The sequence below is a fragment of the Excalfactoria chinensis genome, chromosome 25 (genome assembly GCF_039878825.1).
Source record: "Excalfactoria chinensis isolate bCotChi1 chromosome 25, bCotChi1.hap2, whole genome shotgun sequence".
NCBI lineage: Eukaryota > Metazoa > Chordata > Aves > Galliformes > Phasianidae > Excalfactoria > Excalfactoria chinensis.
Genome location: NC_092849.1, coordinates 3,591,137 through 3,614,655, shown reverse-complemented (window position 1 = coordinate 3,614,655; position 23,519 = coordinate 3,591,137). Strand labels below are relative to the sequence as shown.

The following is a 23,519-nucleotide window of genomic DNA, read 5'->3' as shown; positions in this document are numbered from 1 at the left end:
GCCCGGTTTAAGCTCTTTTGCTTGGGGTCTGTCCTTTGTGTGTCCTAATAGTTTCATAAGCAGACAAAGCTTACCTTCAGTTCTGTTGTTTTTAAGTTGGCCGTAGGGATACAGGTAGCGAGGAAACAGTTTTTGTGTAAAACATGGCATACGGCCCCCTGAGTTTATACGACTCTTGTTGGCTCCGATCATTCAAGATACATTAAACTCAAGTTTAATTGTGGTTATTGTTCAGATGTATCATGAATCCATTCCTGATAAGTTAGTATTATCCCCAGCTCAAAACATTCCTAATGAACTTCTCTGGGACTCTGTCATTCTTGCCTAATGTTTGGCTAAGCAGAGATGTTATTTTCTAAGCCTTGCTATTATACCAAGGGTCGATCACTTCTGCAGTGCTGCTTCTGTATGAAAATCTCATTACGGATTTCAAAAAGAATGTGAGCAGGATGATTTCCAGGAAGTGTAATGAGGTTTGGAGCTGAATGGTAGCTGTCTTACAACATTTGACCTTTATAACAGGCTGGGCAGGACACATAATGGATACTTAGGCTTTAATGGTCTTGGAGGACCAAAGAAAGGTGAGCTTTAAATAGGGATCTTACTCAATGATTGCACAAGGGCTGTTTTTACAGAGGCAAGTTTATAATGGGGCATCGCCGTCTTCTTACCCATCCCTGCAGTTGTATAAAGATTTGTAATAAAGACTATTGGGATCTGCAGTGTGACAGAGGCTGGGTTTTGCCTGAATGGCTGTATAGGGAAATCCAGGTCCTTGAGAACAAGCAGATGAGTTTTCTGGTTAAAGTCTCTGTTGACATAGAAGAGTTTCTGACCACTCAGGATTTTGGTAAGGAGTAATTACCATCCCAAACCTGTGTCACTTTGTCCCTATCTGCACAGGACTGTCAGGTGAAGGAAGCTATAGGCAGTGAAGATCTGTTGTTGTTCAGAGTGTGTTTATGTATTTAGTTGTTCATGCTAAATACATAAGACTCTCTAAGGTGCCCTGAAAGCAGGTTGTGGTGAGATGGGGGTCAGCCTCTGCACCCAGCAGTGATACGAAGGCAATAAACTTGTCCTTTCTGATACTGGTGACTGGTACTTTAATGACTGTGCGACTGGTCCTGGCTCCCTCCATAGGCAGCGAGGATGCATTTAACTGCACTGAGCACTCTGATTGTAAAGGGAAACTGAGAAGATGAGCTTGACAGGGCTAATGTTAGTGTTTGCAATTACCCACCCATATCAGCATGGGTTTTATGTGCAGAAAGGTGATTATAGGGCTATTCTGCTTTGTACAGAGCTATTACGTGTAGATTCTCTGTAGTACGAAACTGAATGCCAAGGGTATTGCATGTAAAAGCTCTTTGCCAAGCAGTACTCCGTAGGTACTTGTAAACTAAATGGGTTGGTATACCTTTCTGTTGCCTTCCCTGCTGGAGCAAGTGTCCAATATCACTTATTGAAAACCTCTCTGGAATATTAATAGGCAGCAGCAATGGGAGGCTTTCAGCACACCTCTTGCACAGGGGAAGCACACGCGCTTGGAGGCGTATCATATTCGTGTGACAGAGAGACTACCTGACATGTATTTTATTCTAAAAATGTCACCAGCCGAAAATTAATCAGAGCTGTAATGCGTGTTTGAATTCATTTATAGTGCTGTTGGAAGTAATATCTCAAGAGCCATAGACAGATGTGTGAGCGCTGTAAGCAGGCAGCGCTCTCAGTGGATTAGAAAATGCTTCCAACCCCCTCCTCCCCTCCCCCCAGAGTCCCTTCTGCCTTTGCCTGCCTGACATTTTAGTACAAACTGAAGGTTTTAATATAGGGGAAGGAAAAAACAACATGGCCAAACTCATGCCTTCTGTTACCCGTGGGACCTTCTGTAGCTTCGCTGCCGTTGGAGTTTTCTAGTACATTCTGCTCATGACCTCTGCCTATTTGTGTAGCCTGTGCGACCTCCTGTTGCAGCTCTCCCTTAAGTAGATACAGAGTGTAATTGAGTTTTCCGCCTAGTGAAATTGTGAGACGATTCCATCTGTTAATGGTGCATAATACTAGAAATTACCATTTGTTGAAGCCCTAGAGTTCATACGTGTCTGAACTGTAAGTACAGCAACTGAATTGGGCATGATCACGTATAGTGCAGAATTGCAGCAAGCTGCTCGTTTGGATACTGGCCAGTGTCATGGGTCAGTCCGTGCATGAATTCCCCTCTGCTTCTGGAAGGTGAGGGTGGGGAAACAGCTCCCCTCTTGGGACCGTGTTTCTAAACCATCAAGAAGCCTCGTGTGTGTGTGCGCTTTAATTTGTAGCCTGGCTTAAATTATCTGGAGTCCTTCAAAAGGGGGGAAAAAAAAAAATCAATTTGACTTTGGCAGTTGTCTCTACAATGCCTGCCAATCACCATAGTATCTTGGCTATTTTTAAGTCTCCTGAAATCAGTTTGCATTAAGGCAATAGCCGTGCTTGGATTTAAGCCCGGGATTCTATCAATATAAAATGATTTGTTGCAAGTTTGAAGATGCTTCATCCCTATTCTCTCTCTTTTCATTTACATTTTAAGCTTTCATCAAAACGTGGATCAACAATACTAATAGAGACTTTTTTTTCTCTATCCTACTTCATGCTTTCTACAACGAATACCTAAGGCTCTATGTTCTTAACCTCTCTCATCTAAGGGCCTTTTTCCTTCTGTTCAAAGGAGAAGGATCGGGTTGTTCACTCAAAGGGTCTCACCAGCCACGTGCCACTGGAATCTGCCTAATGGTCCAGTTCTAAGGGATGTGAAACAAGCGTGTAGGAGAGCAGTCAGTGAGATTTCCCCCAGGGGAAAAGTGCACCCACTCTCCCTGTCTGTGTTATGGAGGATTTCAGTCTATTAAGTGCTCTAAATCATTGTGAGCATAACAGTGTTGTTAGTCAAGCTTGTTTTAATTTAAAAACAAACAAAAGAACAACAAGAGAATGTTCATTTCTTCGGCTCCTCTTTAGAAGCATAATTTGCCTGGATGTTTTTCTTCCTTGATTTCAAGGGGTTTCTGTGGCACAGACCATCATATGGAAGAAAAAAGGCAGTTGTGTTCTGTGACAGAAATCCAATGGTTCTGTCAATCACACTGGTGTAATCTTTCCGTGCTATTAGAAAGCATTAGCTCTTGTTTCTTGTGGCTCTCAAAGCAGCACTGTCTGAAGCGTGAACAGAAAAGGGTATTCCATTAAACATGGACCATCCCTTTACAAATAACCAAAGTATTTTCCTGGTTTCCTGAGTAAAAAAATGATGTTTTAGCAGAAGTATCACATGTGAACATGTGTTATTCAAAAGCCAGAGTATCATCTCAGAAGAAACTGAAGTCTTGGAGTGAAATAAAGAGTGAACAAATTGGCAGCGTAGACCAGAGGTGTTCATCCTTCTTGCTTGCCTGGGCTGCACTGAGTGAATAGGAATCGTCTTGGAGCTCCTACATGTAGGCTGCACCAAAAGTAATGCCTTCTATTTATTTCCACGTAAAATACAAAGGGCACAGCAGCACTATTTGCTGGGGCAAGTTCCCTATTGCTATTTTTGAGAAACACTGCTTTTCAACATAATCACCATTAGCTGCGTGTTTTTTTGCCAGCCATGAACAAGGCAACCTTCTCCTGTTAAAGGCTATGTTATTTTTTCCCCCTGCTATTTTTCAAGGCACGCTCATCAAATGCCTTATGAACAAAATGGAAGCTGAACTTTAAAACAAACAAAGCCTGTTACTTTGTTAGTGACAAAAAAAAGCTTCAGCTTAAGCTTCAGCTTTGCACATCACTCCATCGTAGCCAAGTTTGATTTCTTTTAAGTATACGCAATTTACAGAGCTGTTTGATGTGCTCTGTGGGTGGAGGAGATGTTTCTTAAATGCCTTAAAAAAACAGTGGTGGGGGAAAAAAAAAGCAGCGTTCTGGTCTGTCCTGTTGAAATATATGTGCTAAGCATTATGTATGTTGAAATTGTTGTTTATTTTCAAGCTTTATTTATTTCATGTTCTCTTTTTTTTTTACCTTCAAGCATGCTGCTGTAGTGTTAATACCTCTGGGGAGGAAAAGGTAGCTCTTATTCATTATTGGTGTTTCATTTGCATTGTATCAGTATGTGTTGGGTGCAAGCTCATTATCGTATTGGCCCTGCCAGGCAGGGGGGTTGGAGCTTCATGCTCCTTGAGGTCCCTTCCAACCCAGGTCACTCTGTGATTCATTCTGTAATAAGATGCCACAAGAAGGGGGGAGGAAAAGCAGGTACCCACCAATTGTTGCCATAAAAATAACCATAAGAATCAGCGCGATCATAAAAACATCCAATTATGATGTTGTGCTGCAGAACTAATAATAAAAAAAAAGATATAAACAGAATATAACCTTGAAATGAAATAAATACACCCAAATGTCAGGCCTTTGCATAAGAGTCGCTTGGGCTTTGCTCCAGACAATTAACTGGTGGCTTCTAATTGCTGGGAGTGTATGCAAAGACCACATCTCCAAATCAAGCTGTTCCTCTAGCTGTGCGGTGCTGCTGCTGACAAGCAGTGGGTGTACCTTCATTTATCATTAGCTTATTTACTAACAGTATAGGTTTTTATAAGTCTTGGGCTATCTTTTATGTCAGGTGGTCCCTGTTTAGGCACTGAGATGGAGGTGTTCTAGAAAAGCAGCCACTCCTCCAGCCACTCATAGCATCCTCACAGCACTTTCCATTAGCACTGGTGAGGTGACAGCCTTGAGAATTCACCGAAGCAAGAAAATGAGAGTGGAGCAAGTTAAAAATTACAGGTCTTGATTTTTATCTGCCCACAAGATCTCATTTAATTCGCATCCAATTACATGTCATTTCCTGAGCATGAGACTGTATTTGTGCAAGGAGCAAGCTGAAAGCTTCAAGTATGGACACGCGGAGGGCTGGTGTTGGTCTCTTTCTAAGAGGTGTTGGTAGTCAAACAGTAGTAAAGATTTTGCTCTCTTATAGTGGTTGAAGTCACAATGCAGCAAATTCACTGCTATTTTCTGCTCTCATTCTGCTGCTGAGTAACTGTCAGCCTTATTAGTATTTAAATCACTTTGTAACTATTTTGGCTTAAATAAGCTTTATTTCTGATCAATGTAATGCCACGATTTTATAGTTTCTTTATAGTCGTTAGCTTAAAGTAAACGAGCTTATGACAAATACTGCAGATGTGCTAGAAGTTGATTAAATTAGTAATAGAAATGGACGGTGGGCAAACAGGAGGAAAAATGCACAGATGAGCAAATCTGGGATTTCTCAGCCGTGTTCTCAATCTTTGTTAATGGATTCAGTCTGCTGTCAAAAAGATAGAAATATTAAAAGGTTTTTTCAAACAGGATTAGCAGAGGGGAAAAGAAGTGATTTTCCCCTCCACTGTAAGGAGTGAGTGAGCGCTCAGTGAGCAATTTCCCGTGTCTTCAGATATAAAATGTTTTTCATGTTGATTAGGAGAAAAATGGAACTCAGAACTCCTTCCCACAACACAAAACCTCACCCTGAACAAAAACAGCTTAAAAAAGACCCTTTCTTAACAGGAGTGCTTAAAAATTCAGGTGGCCTATCTTATCTATCAGTGAGATTAAATGATGGTGACCACTGAGCTTTACAGAGGCCCCTGGAGGCACTTAATCTGGAATTTAAGCTAGTTTTGAATCTAATTTAAGAGAAAGAAAAGGTGAGGCTGGTCTTAGCGTGTGTTACTGTTCCCTGAGAAGCCCTTGGATGTCTCCAAGTGTCCCACTTACTGCAGTGGGAGGAGTTACAGAGTTCCGTGTTCACTAAAAGACTAAAGGCGTCAGGATCTCTTCTGAAATGATTTACGTGCACCTTCTCTTAATGAAAATGACTTACCTGTATTTTGTGTAGACGTGCAGAAAACTCTTCATACATCAAACACCACATTGGAGAGCTTTATAAAGTAAGAAAACGTAAGTTATTACCTAAACAATAGGCTATATATTACTGATTCTGGAACAGTAATAGAAGAGCATCAATCATTGGGCAGGCTCAGCCCTAAGACTTTCTTTTCTTTTCTTTTTTGATATATGCCAAGCAAAGCAGTCCCAGGAAAGTGTCTCTAAGTCAAATAGTTGCTTAGCTAAATCTTTACCTTTGTCAGCAGTAGTTGGTCGTAAATGGATTTATTCCACTGTGATTTTAAGATTCATATATACTGAAGGTCGCTGCATGTAGTCTGGTTCCAGTTGTTACTCAAGACTGCACGCTGTGATCATAATTTGAGTTTCATTAACAGTGCAGCTCTGTCATAGATAGCTTTTAGACCCAGGAACTCCATAGAAATATCCACCTAGAGGCTCTTGGAGTTGGCTGAAATCATGTTGAAGGACAAGCCGCTATATCATTGTGCTTGCACTGAATCAATACTAATGATGTGCTTGGAGCCAGCGAGTAAAATAGAATTTCAGCAACAGAATTAGTTTAGAACCAATTCCTGAAGTACTCCCCTGACCCCACCAGTGGGAATCCCAAGGCCAGTTGGAGTTCTCAGCCCCATGGATTATTTACTGGTGCTGTCAGTGCAGCTTTAGGAAGATGAGACCATTTCTAAACAGTTTTGAATGTCTCTTGAGTCCAGGGACAACCATACCAATAACACTCGGTTCTCTTGAAGGCATTTCTTCCCTTTGGAAAATGGACAATAAACAGGTATAAACAACCAAAATTTATAACAGGGAAGCGTAAAAGACTGTTCTTTAGTGGTCTCTGTTATGGTGGAAGAACAATGGGGAAGAAGAGCTTCAACCTGAGATATTTCTTCATCATTTAGTGGTGGTTGATGGTTTTTGCTTCAGTACCTGCTTATCATAAAATTGCAATGGGAGAAATAGGCTCTTAAATATATGTTGCTATGGAATTTTTGTAAGAATAAAAGAGGTTGAAATGACTAAGAGTGCTGAAAATACATGCTAGACATAGGGCCAAACATAAAACAAAATGATTGCAGTGTGTTCCTGCATTGAAAATAAAAATATAGACAGGAATAAAGATAGCAAGTTTTGTATAAGGAGCAGATAAAGCCAAGTACTAAATTCTGATAACTTTGTTTGGTTTTGTGGCTTCGTCTGAGCAAAGCTGAATGCAAAACCTTGCTCATTATTCACCTGTTAATTATTTTGAGTGCCTCCATAGGATTTTTTATCGTGCAGGATGTAAACATTACCCAAAAAAGATAACCAGAAAGCCTGAACTGTAACTGTGAAGAAAGAAACAGCAGGTTAGACTTAAGGGAGGTGTAGCAGAGGGAAAGACAGCAATTCCTGTCATCTTGTGCAACTCAGTTCCAGTTGGATTCGAAACAGTAGAAAAATGGGTGTGTGTGGGTACAGTAATAGAGGAAGGAAAGTAATAAAGGTGTATCAATGAGTCCAAGCTTTCTTTATTCAAAAATCAAATAATAACTGAGGGAGGTGTTTGCAAAGCTGTTTACACGTGGGTTGTTCTGTGTCAGACAGAAAGTAATTTTGGCTTAATTCTGAAACATGTTCCTACTGAATAAGTTTTTTATCTGTTGGAATAACTCAGCTGGTTGATACGGGACTCTTCAGCCATAAGCAGTGCTTATGAGATTGTTACACTTAATTAGTTTATAAATCTGTCTCCGGTAGCTGCATATGAAAATTTAATATGCAGCCTTAGGACGGCGCGGTGCTTTTTTATTTCACCAGGAGACAGCCTACCAGAATCAACCAAAGATGGGAGCAGTAAAGATTAAAAACCTTTCAAAAGAGTCCGGATGTGTGGATGAGCACCATGTGGCCCTCAGTCTGATCGTTGGTGCTCTGTGTCTTTGTATGTGTGAGAATTAGATACATCTTCACAATGCAGAAGCAGTTCTAAGGACTACCTATGGACAGGCTTGAAGCTCAGTACTGTTGGGGTTTTTGGGTTTGGGTTTTGTTTTAATTATTATTTATTGAACTGAATGCATAAGTAACACGCCTGGTGCTATTCCTGGGAAAGAAAGCTCACTGAGTGCCAGGGAGGCCATCACCAGAATATAAATAGAATAATATCCTGTTCATGCAGCTCTGAGTAATACATGCTCCACATCTCACAGGTGATAACAGCTTAAATATTAATTCACCTGAGAGCATTATGCCTTAGAAAAGGTACACAGTTAATTAAGCCTTAGAGGCATGCGGGATTGATCCTTAGTTGCCATAAATTGTCTTAGCTTCATTGACTTCAAAGGAATTATCCTTATTTACACCATGGGAGGATTAAGCCTTTCTATTTTAAGATGGTTTAGATTTGAATATCCTAAGTTAATATGTACAAATTCTTTATTAAAGGAATGATATTAATCAGCCAGTGCATAATACAGTGTGTTTCAAAGAATAGAGATCAAATAGTTCTAAAGTGATAGAAGAGCGACTCAGTTACAAATCACAAAGATTTGTGATGCTTAAATTTTTTTGCCTTCATCTCCATCCATTCTTCATACAAACCAAGTAAATACCCAGTCCAGGTCCATAGTCCAGCACATGGTGCATGTGAGAATAAAGTTGACATCTGTAATTACTGTATATCTACATCTAATGATGTACGTAAAATCCTAAGTTGCATTTCTCTTCTATATTCCTAAAACACACCTTTTCGTGAAGGTGTTTTGTGTGAAACGAGTTTCTCATGTGCAAACAATTCCCTTTTGTTTCAAGGAAATGTTATTTTTTATGAGCAGGATGCACTGAGGGATTCGGACTATTGATTCCTTCCAAATAGCCCGAGATGCTCGTAGCTTCGTCCTTTTTGTGTTCATTTCTTTTTATGGGTAATGAAAAACAGCTTAATATCGTTACGCTCATCAGATAAGGCTTAAAAACCTCACTAAGATTCAAAAGAAAGTCCTAAATAGATTGTGAGGATTAGCGGTATGGATAACAGTCTCAGGAGAGCTGTGTGTTTTCCAGACCTCTAAATCCAAGCATCCCTCCCACCCCTCAGTACTTACTTAATACTCTCAGTGAATACTTCTAGGCCGTGTTATACTGTGTCAAAGGAAAGGTTTGGTTGGTGGAAGTCGGTTGTTGTGTTGCTTTTCACTCCTGTGGATGCTCCCCATGCACCCTATTGAATAATGTTGCAGTAATTTAGTTCTTGTTTGTCTTTCTTGCTTCCGGAGCTTTTGTTACACCGTGCAGCAAACATAAACAGCTTTTTAAGTGCACATGCAGCAAGAAGATGGTGGAGAACTCATTGTTGGATTTAAGATGCATTGATGCCATGCCCGGGTCCAAAGCAGTTTCCAAAGCAGTAGGAGTCACCTGTGTTATGCATGTGCAAATGTCAGCTCTTTAACTGCCCAACACTTAGGGAATGGAAAACTCACGGAGACACCTCAGACTTTTTCCTATTGTCATTTGGTAGTCGTTTCTTTAAATGTCACGCGTGTCATTGGATGTCGTTGCATCATTACACAGCCAATGGGGTACGGACTATGATAAGGCAAAATGTAGAGTAGGCACTTAAAGAGTTAATGTTCCGGTTCCGCCTTTTGGGGGCATTTTGGGTTCAGGGAGGGGGAGGGGCGGCATCACCTGCGGACTCGGCACGAGGAAGAACCGGGCCGGGACTCCGGACCGGACTGCAGCTGCTCTCTGCCTTCAGCCGTCTCAGCTCGGGGCGGAGCAAAGCACGTGCTGCCCTCGTGGCTCGTCTCGTGCTTTGCGCTCTATGGTCCGGTTCGGTTCCATGCGGTCGATTCCAGCTCCTCCTCAGGTCGCTGCCGTTGCGTTTTCTCTTTGTTCAAACTCTCTGCTCGCGCTCTGCCCTTCCCCCTCTCCTGTAGCACGTGGCCGGGTCTCGAGCCGAACCGTTGGTACCGCTTCGGTTTTTTCCCTCTTTCCATCGCTCCTTTGTCTCCTTCTTTCCTTTTCCCGGGGCTGTGCCGGGCTGATATCCAGGGATGACCCCGGGACACGCTCTTTGCATTGCTTTTATTTATGATTATTATAAATAGGAGGCATTTCTTTTAGAGGGACTTCCATGAAAGCACAGAGGCGTGATCTGCATAGAAACGCTAAGGAGCAAAGCAAGATGAATTCAAGAGAGGCAGAAAGCAACGAGCATCCAGCTTAACCCGAACTCCAGCGGGTTGAGGAGCTGAACTGAAGACTTCTCACTACTAAGACTGAGGTAGGATATAATATTTATGGGTTAGAATAACACTTGTGCCTCTGACTGGCGGGTCTTGTGTGATGCACGTAGAGTAGCTCTTGTGCTCTATGTTCCCAGGTTGTAGAGTCAGAGCAGATCACCTGGATCCTCTGTTTTATGGAATCATGGTAAACTGGCAATGGGATTCTCTTGTTTTTCTGTATGTTTCCTTCATTTCTGATGAGTTTGAAAGGCCTGCGAGCTGAACCTCAGCTCGACTTCATCAGTAGCTGCAAACAGGCTGTAAGTGAAGTTAGTTCTCTTTGGAGGCTGATGTTTTAGATGGATGTAGGGCTTTAGAAGCAACACGCAGCCACCAAAAATTATCTGAAAGAAGTATTAAATAGAGGGAAAAAAAAGAATCCGGAGCAGCTATTATTGTCATGGAATGCCGTGAATCATCCAACAGTACTAATTAAAACAAAGAGAGTTTTAATACTGCAGATAAATCTGAGAAGCAAAGGAGCTCTGTAATGATAAAGCGAGAAGCAGTTTTTTCTGTTCCTGACGGTGCTGCGTAGCTGAAGATTTATCAACTTCTGTTCAGTGGTTTGGTAGGAATCAGGATAGGAAACATCTAGAAGCAAAGCACACCAAAAAGATGAGATATGCTTTCTGTGCTAAAACGGATGAGAGATGAGTTTGCTTTGTGCAACAGTAACAAACATACCGCATTAATAGTACAATGTTGTTGTATGCTTGTGGCAAAAGTAACGCCTAGAGGGCTTGCATATGAACAGTGTACTCAAAGGGTTCAAATTACGAGCAGCTGAGCTGCTCATGGCTTGTGGTGCTTCTTTGTGTCTGGCTTTGCAGCTCCTGGCAGGTGTTCATTGGTTGAGCAGCTCTGATGAGCTGTTGAGGAAGGGACATCCCATAGTCGCTGCTCAGCAACTTCAGCTGTTGTTCTGAGTTCAGCTGGAGGGAAATACTGTAGAAATCTCTGCAGGAGCTGAGAAAGGTCCGGCTCAGGGCAAGTGTTGGAAGGGATCTTTAAAGGCCATCTGAATATTCAAATTAATTAGTGCTTCTCTGAAAGATGGGATATTCTCAGACTTCCTTTTGCAGTGCATTCAGTGCGTGGTGCTCTCCTCTTTTACAGTGTTTAACACTCAGGGAGGTGGAATTTCTGCTCCTGTATCATCCTTTTTGGCAATCAGCGTTGCTCTCGGGGGGAACATTTGTGTGTATGTGTGCATCTGTGTGTACTTGATAGTCCTTGCGAATCTTCAGCCAGTCCTAATATGAAAATCAATGGATCCCAAGGCAGGTTTGTCTTTAACAATAGAAGCGTTCCATCTGTAACCTCTGCACAAAAATGTCTTGACATGTGAGCAATCTTGCGGCATATGGAGCAGCAGTTACTTGTTATACAGCATTTATAGCAGCAGTGTAATCTCTTCTTTTTTTCTTCACTCTGGTTGTTTTAACCTTTATGTTTTTAGTCTATTCTACGCAAATTGAAATTCTCAGCAGCAAACTTAAAGCAAAATATGAACAACGGGACCTTTCTTGTGGTTCATCGGTGCATTCTGGAGGCATTGAGGGGACAGCAAATGATCCAAGATGTTTTCACATCACAAATAGGAGGCTGGAAATGTGTGGACTTCATAGGAGAAAGCCCCAGGATAACTGAGGGGCTTCTTGGTAGGTTTTAATAGTCAGATAGAGCCGTCCCATGCGTGAAGGAGAATCGCAGTGTGAGATGCTTTATTCTGTGCTCAGTTGTTGTTGCACTGTAACTTAACCCAGGATCTTGATTATGCTGGTATTTTCAGAAGTTCGGTGGTATCTTAGATAACAAAGTGAAATTGAAGCATAATGGAAACCGAGTGCCCAGGTCCCCTGGGCACCATTACAACTGCCAGTTTGTGTTGCTAATGATTTGTAATGATTGAACCCTACGGACTTGGAGAACAAATGCACTCAAGGACTCCACTGAGCTTTGGAAAGGGCCTCGTATATATAATAACTTAAATTTTTATAGCAACATGCATTTCTTTGTTGTATCTGAGATCAGAATTTGATTGTTGGATTGAGTACGCGTAGGGCCATATGAAAGCTATTACAGAATACTAACACTAAATGTAATTTAGCATAGTCCATAACACAGAAATGGATGAGGTATGTGGAGTAGCCCTTCTGCTAGGAGCACAGCTAAAACCCAGTGCACGAATCAGGAGGGACGAGGCTTTGCTTTTGGCGTTCCTTAGAGGCAGAGGAAAGTTGCAGAAGAGATATATCTGTATCTATAAAGTTAGTCTCATGAGCGAATGCATGTGGGAGCTGAGGCAGTATTTTCTATCACGGCGATGCCAAGATAAGGAGCCATCTGGGGATTTATTTTTTTTATTAAATAGTACTTAAGTAGAAAAGGTTGATTGATGAAAATCAAGAGGGGTGTGAATTGAAATCCATTCTCTTTTTTTTTTTTTTACGTGAAGATTGAAATTCATTTTGTATAGTTCAATGGAGATTAATATGCAAGTTAAATAGGCCAAAAAAAAATTAGCTTTTCCAGAAACGAGCACACATTTGTACAGGGAAATGAAAAGAGTTGCCTAAAGCTCAACAGATAGATCCAGAGCTTTGCTATCCTTTGCTACTGAAGTGCTGCATTAGTGGAGGTACGACAGGGATGTGACGGGGAAGGTTTGATAGAAGCAGAATAAATAATGTTGATGCTTGATCCTCCTGTCTGTAGCTGTTGAACAATAGTCTCTTATGGTGATGTTCTGCTTAATGCTTGCATTCAAGTGTTCCTGCTTCCAGGCAGCTGAGTCAGGAATCTGAAGAGCTGAATGCTGTCTGCTGTGTTGGAGATGGTGGATTCCAAAAAGATAAAGTCACAAGGCAAATATTTTTCTATGAGATTGCACGTTTTTCCCTTATTGGAAAGCGATTGGTCTTAAGCAGCCCTCACTATTTCCTAATCTCCAGTAAGAAATCCTCTATTTCAACATGGCAGCGCTGAGTTATGTGATATCCTTGTTCTGCTTCTCTCTCAAGTACCAGAGGAACTAAAATGGTTCTTTTCAACATATGCAAACTTGAGCAAGCAAACAGTCAAAAACCTCAGGAACATTTTGTAGTTAAGAGAAATGACGTGGAATGGGGAGTAGGTGCTGTAGCTTTGCTTTGGCTGTTTCAGCTTCTTGAGGTTTGTTTCCTTTATGAAATTGATATTTGCTCTCGTTGGAGGTATGGATCTTTCCTTCTCTGTAATCAACATTTATTCAGATTCTTCACTCTCTGATGCCTCCAAATCCTGACATGATCTGAAAGCGGCCAAAAATAAATCAGAGTAGAAAGATGGAAAAGGTCACATGGAATATGGGTTTAGATTGAGCTAATTTTACCTGAGGTGTACTTGCGTGGCTAATGCTTTTCATAGCAGTTCCAACACAGAAGGGCTTTGTTGAGTAAAATGACATCGAGGTGGATCTTTGAATAGTTAAAAATGAGGCAAAAGTAGAGAAATCTGCGCATGCATTCGATGTGATATGAAACAGCTCATGGTTTGTTAGAGAAATAATCTGAGACCTCTTCAATATAGCCTCAAAAAAGAAAGATATTTGTTATTGTTCACAAGAACACTTGAATTATGTAACTGCATCATGGTTATTTGAACAGGAGTTTGAAGGAAGTTTTTACTAAAACTTGTCAAGTCCAATTTATCATGTTCACATAGAGAGACATGCAGTGTCTTCCCTGGATTTCAGTCAAGTGCATTTTTACACTGGCTGAAACCCTTGCTTAATCCGCTGGGTGTCCAGTGGAGCATGTAGCATATGGATGTGTCAAAGTGTGACTTTCAGTGTATTTATAACACAATACTAGAATCCGAGTCTTCCATTTAGGTGAGTAAAATAGAAAATTCTGGGTTTTGAATTGGGGAATTAATTGAAAATTCTTTCATTTTCTTTCTGTAATATTTATGCACTAAAATTATTGTCTAAAAGCAGTATCTAATTTTAATGAAGTTTATACAAGTTACGATGAGAGGGCTTTAGTTACAGCACCTTGATGAGGTGAGAGTTTGAGGGGATTAGCTTGGTGACTGGAAACCAAATACCTAATTTCTAGCACTTGAGATCACTGATGCTGGAATGCTCTGCTGTTCTGATGTGATTCTGGTTACGTTGCATAGTGGTTCTCTGCATGGGATCTCAAGACTGTGTTGAGAGCCCTGTGAAAGGTAATGAAGAAAAACAAGCTTATTAGCGGCAAGCATAACTTTGCAGCTAGAAGTCCCCAGCAAGAGGCTGAATATCAGTGCTTCAAAATCAAAGGCTCGGTGCAGGCAGTTTCATCTTCCTGTCAGAGACAAAGGGGAAGAACTTGTTTGCAACAGAGGGCTTATGAGACATAGAGGAAAATATACAGACTTAAGGTTCAGGCACAGCAGCCAATTCCTTTCTGTACTTTTGGGAGGGAAGGTTTATTTCATGTTCATTCTCATGGCAGAGGAAAAAAAACCTTATTTATAGCTTTACTGTTTCTGGCTTAAGATTTTTGAGGTATCATTAATGTGTCCTGATATCATTTGAATACAACGTGGAGTGCAGGAGCCTTAGCGTGGAGCTCAGACAGTTGCACCGCTGCTCTTTGAGTCTTAGATTTGCAAGACAGCAGATGAATCACTGATGAACAAGAATCAATTTGCATTCCTCAAAAGAAGGAGAAAAAAATGCCAAGGACTGGTCACATCCGAAACGGGAGGTATGTAAAAATCAAGTTAGAGTCAAGTATCTTTTTATTGCAGTCTCCTCCCTATCAGTTTCATTCCTTCAGCAGGCACTGTCAGTAACCTTGGCAACTCTGCATTTGTTTTCTCTTCTCCTTTGCTCTGCTGACAACTGAAAGTGCCTTTGGTGGCAACATGGAGCTAATGTCCCAACCCTACTGCATTGAAAGGAGGAAGAGGGAGACTGGAGAGGGGAAGGCTTAGGGTGCTTTTCTAATGTAGATTTTGTACACCTATAAAGGGGAGCTTAGGAGTATCTGAGACAGCTTAGGTTGAAAGGCTCTGATAAAGTTTGTTGATGAGGAAGAATTTGTTTGTGGAAGGAAAAGGAAAATGATTTCTATGTGTCTGATAATGGAAAACACTCTGGTCATTCATTTTAGCTTCTGTAATTGAATTTCAAAGCCTTTGAGTTTTAAGTGTGTGTACATACATCCAGTTCAGAATCTTTCTGTAATTCTCTCATCCGCTCACGATCAATGGTAGTGATTACATAGATTTGCCTTTACAAAAGTATAATGGCAAGAATTTATCGGAGGAGGCATCTGCTGAAGAAATGGGCTGTATTTCCAAGGGCCTGAGCAGTCCCATAGCTGACAAACAGCTGGTTGCAGTGTTTGCATGGAAACTGGGAGCCCGCTGGCAACGTTGTCCTTCAGTTTGGTGGGATGTTTTTTCACTGATGATCTCAAAGTTGTCAGCCAGACGTTGCCAATCTCAGCATTTCTAGGTGTTGATTTTTTTTTCTCTCTTAAAACAAACCAATTATCCATCCGTGACAAGAATAGAAACAGAAGGTGATAATTTCTTGCACTCTTTAATTGCCTCCCAAAGAGGATAAAAACAGTTAGTTAAAAAGACTGTGTCTTCATCTGCAGTGTTGAAATAGCCTTTTGAGGATAACTTGAAAGGACAGATGAAGATTCTTGGTTTGCTAAGGAGAGCCAGGTCTAAATTAGCTACTGGCTTCAACAAACTTGCCTGTCATTAGGTATTCTCTCTGTCATCTGATATAGTGTAAATGGCATGGGAATTAACAAATGGGTTCCAAAAGATTTAGGTAGCTGGTATCTCCAAGTTTTTGCCATGTAAAGGGATGGTTCATTAGCTAGGCAGCAAGCCTGGGATGTTAACTATATTACATAGGTGCCCTCTAACCTTCCAGTGCGATCTCATGGCTCCTTTCTAATATTCTCTTGCATGCAGTGGGAAAGAATAGTGTTGTAAACCCTCTCCTGCAGATGGAATGTGCACACTGGCCAGGGAGTTCAGGGAAACAGCACAGAGTAGACCAGTGAAAGCATATTTTGCTGGAATAATTGCATTTCTGCAAGGAAATTTTCCAGTATAGAAATATCTTTAAAGAAGAACCACCTCATCCAGCCAACATTGTTAAGGCAACGTCCTGCAGCTGCCAGTCACACTGATTGGATTTCTAACATGAATAGGATGTCCACTTCAGAACTGTGTTGTTGGCCTTGCAGCCTCGCTCACGTGTGTCACTCAGCAGAGGTAATTTGCTCTCCTCATTAAGAAAAGCCCTATGCCGTTTCATTACTGTTATATTTATCACGTTTATCACCTGCCATGGTTGGATTTATTCCATTTTCCATCTTTTTTTCTGTGCGAGATGCATGCAGTTTCCTTAAGAAAAAGGACCAGCAGAGACCATACAATCAGGAACTGCTGACTGGCAAACTGGGCTGTTGGGTGAATTTATTGCACTAAATGCTGCGTTTCCTAAGGAACTCCTCAGTTATATTTTCTTGCTGTTAAGGAGCATTCAGCTGAACCTTTGTGCTTTCATCTTTTTCTCCCCTGATGTACCTGACTGACACCCGAAAGGCAAAGCAGCCAAATTTGGAGAGTTAGACTGAAATGCAAAAATGCAGTGAACGTTTCCTGCTCTCAGCCTTCACACAGCAACGTTTTGGTGTAATTACTGTGTCAAATTGTATGGATAAGTAGTGTTTAGGCAGTGTACAAAATGGAGCATATGCCTTCTTGTGAATATTTGGGTGTTTCTCCTTTCTTGATTTAGTGCTTTTTTTTTTGGTTAACCTATATGTTATAGCAAACACTACTGAATGTTTTGAAGCATGGCAAGCTTGACTCGAGACTTGTCAAAACAAAGCGATTTCCATTTTATTATGCGTGCTGTAACAAGGAGCAGAAAGCACGTTTTGAGAAGGAAATTGGATAAAATGCGAGTTATTTGTTCCTTGTCAAGCAAGGCACTGAAGAACAACCCTTGCTTTGCTGGATGCCCTGCTAATGGCTCCTGAGGGGGGAAGCTCAGTGCAGCTGCACAGAAATCACAGCTCCTTCAGATACGCAGTGATGGCGTCCTGAGGATCAGCTGCATGTGTTCCCTTGTATATGAATTCTTTATGGGTGACCTCGTGGCTGTTTTCTCCTGTGCAGAAGATGCTTTCTGTTGAATTCAGATCATTGGGAGGTTGGGTTATTCCTTTTCCCCCAAAAGTGGCTTCAGTGAAGACGTGCTTGTTGTAGGTTGCAGGTATGAGAGTAAGGAGCAGCTCCACTCAGTTTTATCTATGGAAATGATGTGGATATGGAAATGAGCCTAATGCGTTGCTTTGAAAGTAATGATTCAGCTCCTAAAAGGGATTGGAGGCATCCCTTGGTCAGTTTGGCCAAGATCAAAATGGCCTGGGAGTGACTGTTCCTAACTCAGCAGGAGGGTGGCACAGCCATGGCTCTGCATGGGTCTGCGTGCATCAACTGTTGGGTTCTTCTGAATTGAGCTCTTTTTTGCTACATTTCCATCTACTTCTCAGCACACGATGATCCCCAGTAAGCACTGATGTTAAATGCTAAGATCCTTTTCTAAGGAAGATCCAGAAAGCCTGTGTGTATGAGTTCTCTTTGCATCAACCTTGAAATTCAACTTAATTTTGCTCATCTACCATAGTCTGTACTTGCATTTCTGCTGATAAAATAGACTGTGTAAATGTCAGCTTTGGGATGGCTTAATTTATGGAGCTGCAACTGAAAAGGCTAACGTGGCATCTCAATTTCACTCCAAATATGCCTGATTTTGGGAAGACTGTGGATTAAATCTGCAGTTCATCAAATCATGTAAGGCTTGTACATGACTTTCCAAGCTGAATGCATGCCAGGCTGCTCACAAGCTGGCAGCAAGAAACCCAAGTGGAGTATGGCAATCAAGGGACAGTGCTGACTTCTCTCATTTCATATGGTTGGCATTGGGCTAGTAAGGCTTCCATAGAAGTCATAGAAGCAGGAAGATGCTTGTGCTCAGTGAGCAGTGCCAGTGTGTACTGCCTGCAAGCCCTGGTTTCCTGTGCTGTGTCCCTGGTGGTGAGAGCAGGACAGAAGAGGGAGCTCGCAGTGCGCAGGCAGCGGGGCTTGCACTGCAGCTGGCTGCAGCAGAACTCTGCTTCGCTTTTAGATTAGGATGGAAAATCTGTTTCCAGTCTGTCCCTGTTATTGCTTAAAGCCACTCGTGACCTGGGTTTGAACTGGTGTCCTAGAGGGTAAAAGGCTCTGTATCTCGTTGCCAATCCCCAGAAGCATGCAGTTGCTCCGGACACAGATTTGAAACAGATCCTGACCTGAAGTCATCAGCCTTCGGTTTTGGTGACTCTGATGAGAGACGGCTATTGAAAGATTTTGCTTTCCTTCCTGCTCTTCCATTGCCCAATGTGCACCCTCTTGTTCCTTCAGCCATACAAATCCAGCTAAATCTTCTGAAAGGAGATTATGAACCGGTAGATTTTAAGCAGCATAGAGCCACAGGAGAAGAAAACAAGGTGGACGTTTGCATTCTGAGCCTTTCTTTCTCACCTTGCACAACAGACAGAAACATCCTGAGCTTGCTCTACCTCCTCTAAGGGAGGTTCAAAGTGCAGTTGATCACAAGCATAAGAGAGGCTGCTCAAATTCACACAGTCTCTGTATTCCTCGGGTGAACAGCTGTAGGGTAAGTGAGCAGCAAGCCCTGGTCTTGCTTGGAAATTGCTGCTGGAGTTGTTGGATTTTGTAGCAGACTTTTTCTGTTTGTTTGGTGTTACTGTTAAGTTCGGCTCCCATAGTGCCTGTGGACTGGTTGCCAGTAGCATGGGACATCTTCAACCACCCGAGTCTCAAAAGGATGCATGGAAGGTCTGGCATGTTAGGTTAATTGCTCTAGTAAGACCAGAGGGGAATCATTGCAGTACCTGACATGAATTCAGTATGGGGAAAATTACTGGGCACAACAAAACCTTTTCCTGTAGGTTCAAAAATAAAGGAGAAAAATCCTCTCTTGGTACCAACAGAATTCAGCACTGCGTTGCTCATGGGCTTTTTCTTTCCTTTCCCCTCAAATCCTTGGCTAGGCACTTACACTGCCTCAGGAATCAGAGGATGGGGAAGCTCTGCTCGTATTCTCACCTGTTTCAAATCAATATAATGACCTTCACTGAAGCTATAATTACATTGGTATAAGTCGGGGATGCATCAAGCCTCGGAATATTTGATTTGTCCTCAAGCAGAGGTGAGGAGTCTGAATGTATATGTATTTTTTTCTCTTACTGACCCTTTGCAGCTCTAATTCAGTTTAAATCTACAGGGATCACTTTAAGATTACACTAATAAAGGAGGTAGGTTAATATCCCTTCTGTCCTTGGCTTTACTGCAGACAGTAGCAACAAGGGGCCTAATTAGTGTTTGGCTTTGCAGGTTATGGAGGTTGCTCCAAGAGAAACTGGACTGATACCACCAAACTCATTAGACTTAGGTCCTTGAACGCCGTTTTTGTATTAAAGAGAAAAGAAACCTTGCAAGGGGGAAGTCCAGGGAGTGCAAAGTACAATCCTCATTAGAGTAATTAGTGCAAGTCATTATTTCCTAGAAACCTCAGATGGCCACACTTATTCTAAAGAGATGCCAGGGCTACAACTGAACTAGCTGCAACATCTGCCCATGGGAGGGAGGCAGGGAGGGTGGTATTTGCTGCCCATGTTTGCTTATATTTTCTGGCTTAGGTGATATGTGATCCTATTAAGCTCAGTATAGCTAATCCTCTTTCATGGTACTAATTTCTTACCATTATCTTTATTTGGCTGGTAATTTCCCTTATGGTATTCCACTGCTGTCCTGATGTTAGCGAGTAGCTTCAAGCATCTCTGGAGTATCCTGCAGGAAAACTCCTGCCTGGTTTGTGTCAGTGTCCTTGGAAGGAAAAGGAATCACTGGTGGAGCGGAGGAAGTGTCTCCTAATAAAGCCTTTTGCTGTTAAAGGCTTCTCTTATGAGCTACAGTATCTTCTGTGTTTGCTTATGAAATTCATTTTGTACTTTTGTGCCGAAGCCGAGTTCTGTACCCTCAGTGAATGTTAACGAGCAGCTTTGCTGGCAAACCTCTTACCTTGAATGGCTAAAGGAGAAAAGGAGATGCTGGAATAGAGAAGTAAGGAGATGTGCCAGCATGGATGGGATGTGTTCCTGATCTTCAGACTGCGATTCAAGGTGTGTGTGTGTCAGGTCACCCTTTGCAGCACTATGGGCTGCTGTGTAACCTTGTCTGAGGGCAAACCTCCACACGGACAGACCCTCCTTGTGTCCTGAGCACCGTCAGTAAGTACTAATTGACTTATTTATAATAGAGGATCCTTACTGTATTTTTGCTGGAGATACAGCAGCCCCTTTTTGGCCAGCATTTGCCATTCTGTCAATCTAAAGATGATTTATGGCCGAGGAGCACGGCCAGGCACAGCTGCTAGGCTATGAGCTGCTCCACAAAGCCTTGCAGATTGTGTTTCTTTCCACAAGACTTTGATGCGTCCCTTGGGAAGGGTATGAGATGGATTAAATTCTGTAGTATGAATGTAGGAGTCAGTAAGTAGTGCTTCCTTATGGTAGAAAGTTGGCACATCCTTCGCATCCTGGTCTACGCATAGAGCTCCTCAATGCAAAAGCCTTATAAAATTTCTTTCTTAAAATATTAATCTTTAATTGAAGACAAATGTTATTATTTTTTTTTCTCTTAAATTAATAGAAAATGGTAGTTTTTCTTCATGGAATTCTTTTAATCTTGTTGCGGTAGTTCCATATTGTTACTCTTTATCAATGCAAAAGATTTCTTGTTTTGTTTATTTGGAGACTGTGCAGCACCCAGCACGGAGGTAACGATACTCACTGCAAGTAATGGATGATGCCGTCAGCAGAGGGAGAAACAAATGACCGAAGCAATGTTTGGGATAATTACTGTTTTTAAACCTAATTTGTCAAACAGGACTTTCCTATGTGATACCCTCTTAAAATCTTCCTTTGTTACGGATTAAAAACAGATGCTGTAGATGAGATATGATTGTGTTCGGAAAAGATCTAAGTGCTCTGTTTTGACCTGGAGATAAAATGTGTCAAATGAGGCCTTTCAGCATCGAGATGCCATGCGGTTTTAATGAAATCTGACAGGTACATGTGAACAGTTAACCTGCTTTTCATTTTTCAGAGCCTATTAAAATCATTAAAATACAGTGATAATTATGATCCTTTCTGACTGGTGTATTTATATCAAGCCCGGGGATGTCAGTATACCTAAAGAAGGATTGTGTTGTGCTGCTGTTGCAGAAGGTTAGTGGTGTTTATTTATAAGACCTAAATTGGAAATTGGAGGTTTGTGATTTGGGTTGGCTCCTTGTTGTGTAGGGTCTGACTTGCAGCTCTCAGCGAGTTTAGCCTCTTGTTAAATGTTTTTTTTTCCTTTCTTTCCAATTTGAATTAGAAATATGAGGTGGTCTCTTTGTATTCAGAACTGTGTGGAGCTGTAGAATTGGGTTGGAAGGGACCTCAAAGATCACCTCGTTCCTCTGTCATGTGTTCCAAACTGAAGAGTGTGGATGTCCCTCAAGCTTCAAAGCTCTGAAAGAAAAATGATGGGCTCAAATAGATCCCCAGCAAAGAGCTGATCTTTAAAACTGGTGCCTATGCTCCTCGAGGTGATATTGGTGTTCTTATTCATCTGGCAGGGAACTTGGAGTTGTTTTCTCTGCAGAGCTCAAACAAAAGAAGTGAGATTCCCTATGAGGAGAGCTCCAGCTTCAGATTCAGTTTGTGTGCATTTATGTTGGTTTGGAAATGCTGGTATCAGCTTTGGTGGTGAATTGGGATGTGCTGCAGGTAGTTGGCGTTGGCTGAAACCAATCCAGAACGCAGCAACATTTCTACAGTGATAAAATGACTTCAGGCTTAGTCCTTAAGGCTTTTGTCTACTCAGCTTATATAGATCACAGAAATGAGCATAACTGAGCTAATTTCTGTAGGCTGAAAATACATAGAATTCAGTGCAGAATCAGTAGGAAGATTCCAGATATCTTCATAGACAACCCCAAAAGAAGGCTTTTGTCCCTGGATTCTATCTGATCCTGTGCTTGCCAGCCACGGAGTCTGGTGTCATGGAATTTAACTTGTCTTAAAGGCATTCCTTTACATGAAGAGCCCCCAAAGGGCTGTATTTCGTGATTTTTAGCCATTGGCAAAATAATCAGTATAATTCTTCCTCAGCACTGATTATGCTGTAAAAGCAAGAAAACAAGCATCATTGATTTGCTTTTGTAAAAAAGATGACAAGTTTGTAATGATCACTATTTTTAGAGGTGAAAGAAATGCACTTCTCCCTTCTTTGACATTATGTCAATATCTTTCTCTGGCTGTTCCGAACACCTTGATAGCTTTGTTTCATAAAATCTCTTCTGGAGAAAGATAAGGGAAAAGCGAGATCTGCTGTTAAAGCAATGCCACATCCCTGGTCTGAATATTTCTGTTTGATTGAGGGGGGGAAAAATAGCAGTATAATGTAATCCTATGAAACCCAACCGGGTCAAGAGTGTGCTTCACTGTGGATAGCCTGGCTGCTCCTTTGTGGTAAATACATTAGCTTCTCTGAGGTTGGGCAGTAGGCAATGTAATTTGTTTGAGGTTGAGAGGTGGGTCACTTGAGTATCATTGCCTCACCAGAATTGTTGTAATCTTCTTGAAAAGTAGGAATGACTTTATTTTTTAATAAGCACTGAGACAGAAGGGGTTGGTGTGACTTGGCCACAGCCAAGTAGGTGCCATATAAGTGAACTAGAAACGGTCTGAGAAGAAATAACAGGTTCATGAAGGAGAAGGACTGATCTCCATACTGGTGGTGCTTAACAGAGATGAGAGCTGTGTCTGAGAAAGAGATGGCTTGCCGAATATGACAAAGACCTGTAAATCATGAATGTTGTAGAGAAACTGAATGGAGAGCTGGTGTATAGTGTCCTTTATCATATAAGAAATAGGAGGGTCCAAATGAGAGTTGTCATCATTTCCTTTTATCCAACTTAAATCAACCCTCTTTAAACTTGAAACCATGCTGGTTCTCCCGTGTCCCTTCCTTGTCTTCCATGTGCCTTATGGATCTGTTCTATGATCTTTAATGGCACGGAGGTGAGACTAACAGGTTTCATTTTGCATGCTGGAAAACGGCCATGCTAAAAAATGATTTCCAGCAAGTACACAGGACAGTAAGAATGGGAGAGACTTAATAGGCGCCTCACAT

The 23,519-nt window shown here is 41.6% G+C and overlaps 1 protein-coding gene across 1 annotated transcript in view; it reads left to right on the top strand.

The window, feature by feature from the left end:
• The first annotated feature begins 9,968 nt into the window (after window positions 1-9,968).
• LRRTM4 (leucine rich repeat transmembrane neuronal 4) overlaps window positions 9,969-23,519 on the top strand; it is a 165,641-nt gene continuing 152,090 nt past the window's right edge. Inside the window, exon 1 of the mRNA XM_072357223.1 lies at window positions 9,969-10,195. The gene's annotated coding sequence lies outside the window, so the exon portion shown is untranslated. The remainder of the gene's footprint in view (window positions 10,196-23,519) is intronic.